Source organism: Thermobia domestica, chromosome 14 (assembly GCF_964235325.1).
Source record: "Thermobia domestica chromosome 14, izTheDome1.hap1.1, whole genome shotgun sequence".
Classification (NCBI taxonomy): domain Eukaryota; kingdom Metazoa; phylum Arthropoda; class Insecta; order Zygentoma; family Lepismatidae; genus Thermobia; species Thermobia domestica.
In genome coordinates, this window is record NC_137467.1 from 174,355,192 (window position 1) to 174,363,570 (window position 8,379).

Consider the following 8,379-nt stretch of genomic DNA (forward strand, 5'->3'; position numbering starts at 1 on the left):
GTTTCGTACGATTGTGTTTCGCAGAAAGGGGGTTCGAACCGGTTTTTCATTCTCAGTGTTGCCATGTTTCGAAGTACAGAAAAATAATCCTATGCATGTGTTCCTGTTTCGCAGAATGAGAGATTTTTTTTTAACATAAATTTGTGGCAGGGGCGTCATTTCAGTCTTCGATTGAGGGGCGGGCGAGAGCACCACCGACATAAGACTTTCACGTTTTGTACTAGTATATTAGTAGGCAATCTATTAAAGTATATGTATTCTTCAAACTCTTGGGGGGGGGGGGCGATTGCCCCCTCTTGCTCCCCATAAATGACGCCCCTGGTTTGTGGAAAGCCTGTACTGCACCAGAAGTACGCGCATATTATATGTATTATATGTTGAGAAATTGATTCCATCGTAATATTGAAATCACATATACAAATTTTAAGTAACAAACAAATTATTTCATAAATTATCGAGGTCAAGATGGTTGATATATCACTACACCTTAAAGTAAAAGGGAATTTCTGTAAAGTGACGGGAAAGAGGAGATAGTGACGGATGGAACCTTTAAAATTTGAGTTGAGTTGATTTTGAGTTTAACGTCCCGTTCAACAGCGAGGCTATATGAGACCTGGACCTACTGATTAACGTGGAATCCGAACCACATGAGCTCCCGCCGGGAATCGAACCCGGGTCTCCCATGCCAAACCTTTAAAATTTGTCCACGTCTCTTTTCATAGTTATAAATATTACACGAAAAGTATTTCGGACACTTTTTGCACTCCTTTTCTCCTTATTGCAAACAAAAGTCAGTCATTGTACACACCCATGTTTCAGCAAAGCAATAAAAAAACTGAAGATTGTTCCTTCCAGTTTCGTGTGCAAGAATTTATGACTGGCTTTGAACAAACAACAATAAACGCTATAAGAGAAACATTCCAGCAAGTGGCATTACGGATTTGTTTGTTTCATTTTACCAAATCTATATGGAGACAGGTACAAGATATTGGCTTGACGGTTTTCATACCATTGTTTTATTTTATATTTCGCGAAAAAGCACTAAAATTTAAGAATGTACAATGTAACGTGGACAACTTATTTTGTTCAAAATGGAAACCTTGAAACAAGTTTCTGAAGTGGTGAAATTTAGATCACAATTGCAGTACAAAGATAGCAGATATGAAGTTTTGAAAAAGAACTTTGAGAAGTGCCAGCCCAGGGAGCACATCAAATTTAAATACCTGTCGGATCGAAAACGATAAAAAAAAAAAAAAATAAATAAATAAAAAATTAAAAAAAAAGAATTTATACTCTAATTTGAAGCATACAATTGCGAATTTATTACGATACTATAGCATAAAATTATCAGACTTTGACATTATTTTTTTTTAATACTATTTCTATATATATAAAAAAAACCTCAAAACAAATGAACTTTCATAAAACAGTTTTTATTTCCTTATGAATAGCTTATTCGTACATATCCTGCAGTCAGCAATTCTAACTTTCAAAACACATGTTTCAAAACGGTAACATAGTGTACCACTACTACTACTACTACTACTACTACTACTACTACTACCAGTGTGCGAATTGAAAAGTTTTCCCAGGGGGGATGGATTTCACCCATATGCGCACCGACCTCACACACACACACACACACGCATATATATATATATATATATATATATATATATATATATATATATATATATATATATATATATATATATATACTAACAGGTACAAAACAGTTAAGATGTGAGATGTTTCATAAATTTTCACTCACGCAAAGTAAGAATTGTTCTCTTTTTTTATCTTCATGTCCATTTAAAAATACTCCAGAGGGGGAAATGTTATCCCTGCCAGGGATAAAATTTTTCTTCTCCAGGGGGGGAAAGATTTTCGTCCGGGGGGGAAATCCCTGGCATCCCCCCCGCCAATTCGCACCCTGACTACTACTACTACTACTAATAATAATAATAATAATAATAATAATAATAATAATAATATGTATTTATTTATGTATGCATGGTGAGTTAATATATTGCCCGAAGACTTTTTTTTTATTTTTTATTTTAGCATGAAAGTAGAAACCCTGCCCTCATGAAAATATTATACATCCTCTAGAACAATTTGCTGGCTACACCACTGCTTTAAACGGAACCCAAAATATTTTCGGTTCCGTCCCCGTTAATGACCCTAATTATGATAACTCATAAATTCGATTTTCTCGTTAACACTTTTGAAACTCAAGAAATATGTCGATGAATGTGTGAACTACTAGGCCTATCACTTGGGCAGCGATGAAATAGATGACCTGTGACCCCGAAGACCCAATGGCAGTCAGATCCATGACACGGAGTAACCCGGTGACACAGACAGACCCGAGAAGACCCATGAGTCGGACTGACTATATAGATCTATACGACGATCGGACGAAGCGTCATACACATGAGAGCATGTATGAGGCCACTAATACAATTCTAAGAAACATGATTCTCTCCTCTCTCATTGCATTTTCACTAAATATAATATCCTTTCTCGCTTTGTTGTTTGTCTTTGTGTATCAAGCATTGCACTGAAAGATAACAACAAGGTTTATAAGAGTTCAAACGCTTCAGAATCACAGAAAAGTAAGCAACAAGTTTCTTTCACGAGAGATCGTCAATGTATAACCGATCTGTGAAAAATTGTCGTTTAGCATATAGAAGATACCGCTGAGCCCAAACACTTTTATTATTATTATTAATTCTATTTTTATGACATATGTTCAACAAATACAAATGAGAAGACAAAAAACATGGAATTGTATAAAGGTAACCAAGAGAGTTTTGTCTCGCTTTCTGTAGAGGTCTGTGTTCAATTGGCTCTCACACCGAGAGTTGAATGCGAATGGAGATAAAGTGAGGGTTAGTTGTTGCCGTGGGTATATACACCATGAACTTGCGTAAGAACAGAGCGAACACGGGACCTTCAGAGAGCGTCATAAGGGCGTGTATACTGTACGAGTTCAAACTGGGGTCAAACGCCACTGCAGCGGGGCGGAAGATATGTCAGGCCTTTCGTGAGGGTGTCGTGACTACGCGGACAGTGCAGCGGTGGTGTAACACGTTTAAGGACGGTGACGAAATACTAGAAGACGCACCACCTGCCGCAAGACCAATACATGCACAAAAGGAAGATCTTCAGGCAGCAATTGAGGCGAACAGTGGCCACACATGTAAGGAACCGGGACTACAATTCAGTGTGAGTGGAGAAACCATTCGTCAGCACCTCCATCAACTTGGGAAGCACTAAAAGTTGGGTCGATGGGTCCTACGTGATTTGACTACGGATCAGAAGGCAACACGAGTAGACACCTGTGTTTCTTTGCTGTCTCGTCTGAGGAAGGAACCATTTCTGGACACGGTGTTGAAATGTGATGAGATGTGGGTCCTGCACGAAGCTCCAGGACACTGTCATCATTGGTTAACATCCCATGAACCAGTTCCAAAACAGCCGAGACCAGAACTGCACCAGAAGAAGGTTTTCTTGTGTGTTTGGTGAGCTGCTCGCGGCATCGTGTATCGGGAACTGCTACCAGCAGGTCAGAGCATAAATGCAACTGTGTACTGTCAGCAGTTAAGCTGTGTTCAAGAAAAACTCAAAACTCTGGAGCCAGTAATTCTGAACCGCAAAGGAGCTCTCCTGTTACAGGACAAAGCTAACCCTTACGTGTCTAGAATGGCCCGGGGCACCATTCTCCGCCTTGAATGGGAAACACTATTGCATCCGCCATACTCCCCGGACATTGCACCGTCTGATTAGTACCTGTTCCATTCCTTGGGCAATCACCTTAGAGGACATCAGTTCAGATCAGAGGTGCAAAGTGCACTTGATACCTTCTTCGCTTCACGGCCCACTAAGTTCTACCACGATGAAATCCTGGCCTTCCAGAACGTTGGTAGGAGGTTGTCGATGCTGATGGGGACTATTTTTGATCTTTGAAGAAATATTACACTGAGAATCAAACAAATTAGAGCTCAAGCGGTGAACAGCATTAATCAACCATAAAGTTCTTTAATGCTGCAGAGAAGTAGGGATGCACACGAGACGAGTCGAGACAGGATTTTCCTGACAAAATTCGAGTCGAGACATGACTCTTCCAATAGAAAAATATACATTTTTTGAGACGAGACATCACTTTTACACCACATTTTCGAGACGAGACAGCCACAAATCTTGTCTCGTGCGCATCCGTACAGAGAATATTTTCGACTGCTTATGGATTGCTAGTTCTGGTCAGGTCAGTCTGAGTCTGAAGATCAGACCAGGTCTGAGAAGTCTATCTCGGTGTCCAAGTCTGAGAATCAAGACCCGGATGAGCCGGACAATCCAAGTTGTGATCCAAGGACCCACGACCCAATCAATCACTATTCTTGAGGATAGTATCTGCACAAGACAGATGTGAAATAGACAAAAATAATGATTATTAGTTATCAATAACCCATATAAGCCCCCCGGGGTCGAAAACAACCCACTTACGTATTTTGTTATTGCTAAAGCTTATATATTTGCCCCCGGTTCGTTTTCGACCCAGCATCATAATTAGCCAATGGGAGATCAGCAAAAAGAAATGACACTAGGCTAAATTAACCAAAAATAGGTCGAAAATTACCTATTTTCCAAAACAAATCAAAGTGCAAAACAAGAAAGATAAGGGCATATATGGGTTAAAACAATTTGACTTGATTGACCTATTGATGTCAATAACATAGGTTATGGAAAGAAAAAGTACACAAGATAGGCACCGGAGGGATTCGAACCCTCGATCTCCTGTTTACTAGACAGGCGCTTTAACCAACTAAGCCACGGCGCCTCCTGTAGAGATGTGCTAAATAAATTTTAGTTTAATGTACCACTATTATACCCTTTACGATAAAGTTGATGAATATTTAATGGGAGTGGATGATTATAAAATTATTATGGAGTATGTTTAGTACAAGGGGTCCAGAAGCACGTAAAAACACTAAATTTACATGAGAAATGAATGATGCAAGTACTTAGACGTAACATAACATAACCAAATATAAGCTAACATAAACTAAACTAACCTGAACTAACCTAATATTAGTAGAAATAAGCAAAATTCACTAACCTAATATTAGAAATTGCGAAATTCTATCATTTTTTTTTTTTTTTTTTTTTGGAAAATTATGTGGGACCCCTACACTAATATAACGCAAACTAAACTAACCTAATCTACCCTAAACTAACCGAATGTGAACAGAAATTACCAAAATTGTAACTTTTTTTTTAGAGAAAACAGCTGGACCCCTTCTGCTAAACATAGGCCATTATTATTATTATTATTATTATTATTATTATTATTATTATTATTATTATTATTATTATTATTATTATTATTATTATTATTATTATTATTATTATTATTTAGTGATCTGCTATCGGAAAATTTATATGCTAAGTATTAACACGAAAGTCGGGGAGCTGCTCGAAATAATAATTTCAGAATAATTGCACTTCCATTAATTATTCATCTCCTTTATCCTCTAGGACATAATAATTGGACATTAAACTAAAATTTATTTAGCAAACCAATACAGGAGGCGCCGTGGCTTAGTTGGTTAAAGCGCCTGTCTAGTAAACAGGAGATCGAGGGTTATAATCCCTCCGGTGCCTATCGTGTGAATTTTTTCTTTCCATATCTTATGTTTATGACATCAACAGGTCAACCAATAGCTGTTGAAGTCAAATTAGCTACAGGCCCGTATCCACGGTGGGGCAAGAAGGGGCTGCCCCCCTAAATTTCGGCTGCCCCCCATAAAATTTCACGGTAGGCTTGCAAATGAACTACAATATGGTGATGAAATATAATATGATTGGGTCTGCCCCCCCCCCTAACTTCTACCGGGCTCCCCCTAAATTTTTGGGCTTGCTACGGGCCTGATTAGCTATGCAGGTTGTCTGTAGCTGTGATGTTAAATGTTTACTAGTACAGATGTTTAATATAGAGGCGTACGTATTAGGTGTTCGAGGTTTAAACTGTTCTTTGAGCAAGATATGGCAAAATACATTTACTAGGTTTAGTAATATGGAAAAATCAGGCTTGTTCTAAAAGGAAATTAAATTGAATACTCTACATTCCGTTATGAAATATAAGCAATATTTAAAGTAAACGACAAATTCTGACCAAAACATACACTATTTAATAAATAAAATTATTAATGGGAATATTGAAATGAGGTGTGATCAACGGCGCGGCGCCGATTTCTCTGTAACTTTGGGGGGGGGGGAGCATTCATAAAAAATACATACAACAATACATATAACAATGAAAAAAATACATATTCATAAAAATACATGAGGGTCCACATGAGCTTTGGGGGAGCCCGGGTCCCCTCGGCCCTCCAGGATTGGCGTCCTTGGGTGTGATCTGAAGTTTTACTGTGTCGTCTTCAAATACATTTCTTACATCAGAGAACAAACATCCAGATATTTCTGGCTACTCAATCGGCCCTCTATACGATATAACCAAGGATGTTTTAAAATAGAGGATCTGTCCATACAACAAAATCGGGAAGCCATACGTCTCAGTTTCGTCACACCTACTCTGTCCACTCCGAGTCACTAAGATCGCAATATTCCGAGCCAACAATCATGTCGAAAGCGAGAGTAGCCAATCAGACGTGCCAGCTAAGACGATACTCGTTTTTTTTTTTTTTTTTTTGGCTTCATTGAGTTCATATTATGGGCAGGTCCTCTATTTTATAACATCCTTGGATATAACTCAATTTACTGCATTCTCACATAACCATCCCCAGAAGTGAACAGTGAGATGTCTCTTTCTGTATTTTGTAGTCCAGAAAGTATAACGTTGTTGTCTTCTCGCGCTTGTACCTGCTCGTCACTGTGGGTGTAGTAAGAAGGTAGCCAATCACCACCAACCGTCTACTGCGCTCAGCGAGCCATGAATATCCAATCTGGCCACTCCGGATAAACTTCACTACAACTTTTCGCGGGAAGCCAACGACGTTATATACCCTACCTTGTGTACTATAAGCATGTACAGCGGATCATATCTTTGCCTATAGGTCTATAAACGAGTCTTGGACAACTATTTGCTGATGAAAATATCTTTTCGTTTGTGAATATTTTGCTATCCCAGTAACGACGAATATTTGCCTCAGCAAATACTAGTCGGTCGATCTTATGGATAACTGTCAACTGCTCGTTATGTACGGCTCGATAGGATATACAACTAGCATCTTTGAGGCGTTGTCGAGCAGTGCCAGAGGAACGTGGGAAACGACATGCCACCATGTTTCTCTTTCCTTGCTAGATCATGCAGAAAATCAGGAGTGAGACGTGAAATTCGCCTTTATTTTTTTTTACAGCTATTTTTAAAGGCTTACTCCACACATATGCAAATCCATGTTATGATATTATTACAATACGCACTATTGTCTAACGTAAGATAATTTCATGGCAGAAAAAGTATGTTAAAGAATTTATGAAAGAACTCAGTGATTAAAATTATATTTTGGACTCATACAGGGTTATGCACTGGATTAAGTTGTGCAATATAAAGAAAACATGATGCAGATAGATGTCTAAGACAATTAAACAAACAAATGTAGCTGTTAGGTTAAACATGAATGCAATTGTGGATTTTAGTTTAGTATTGGCTACCTCCGAATAGCTTATGAACGAGAAGTAAACGTGCAAATTTTTTATTTGTTTTCATCAGCACAAGCAGGGTCGTTATTATGTGCGAAGTGGTGAAAATATACCTACATAAATATAAGCTACTGAATTTCTAATAAAGAATGTTGTTATAGGAATCTTATCTTTCAGTCCTTGAATACTATTAATTAAAAATGTGTAAGGATTCTTTTAATATAATGAAACATCAGCATTATTCTTGTATTTTAAATATTCAAATTTCTCTTCCTGTCAAAAAATAGAACTGCTATGAAATTTAACTTAAAATAATTTTTGGCGTTCTAATTGTAAAATAGAACATTTTTAATTTAACGTCCCAGGATCATGCACCGAGGGTAAGGCAGATGGTTATAATGAGATGAAAGATAATGGGAGAATGAAGAAAGTGGGAGGAAACGAGAGAACACCGATGCTCATGGTGTTTGTCCACCACAAAGTCCACGGACCCCACGTAACAAACAAATCGTTATAATTTTATAAGATTCTTCTAATGTGTTTGTGTGTTTATTCTGAATATTAAGTACACAGTTACTTGCTGAAGGGCCTTACAGAAAATAAAGTACAAAAATTTATGTTTTCCTAAAAACATACAAAAAGAAAATAACTCGTTTTATGCGCAGCAAAATTTATTCAGGCTTTGGTTTATTTGCTGCTATGTTGTAATACTGT

The 8,379-nt window shown here is 37.8% G+C and overlaps 2 non-coding genes across 2 annotated transcripts; one reads left to right on the forward strand and one right to left on the reverse strand.

The window, feature by feature from the left end:
* Window positions 1–4,769: 4,769 nt before the first annotated feature.
* Window positions 4,770–4,843, reverse strand: TRNAT-AGU (transfer RNA threonine (anticodon AGU)). Its single transcript has one exon. It is a non-coding gene; the product is annotated as a tRNA-Thr (tRNA).
* Window positions 4,844–5,593: 750 nt separating this feature from the next.
* TRNAT-AGU (transfer RNA threonine (anticodon AGU)) lies at window positions 5,594–5,667 on the forward strand. The gene has a single exon. It is a non-coding gene; the product is annotated as a tRNA-Thr (tRNA).
* Window positions 5,668–8,379: the final 2,712 nt, after the last annotated feature.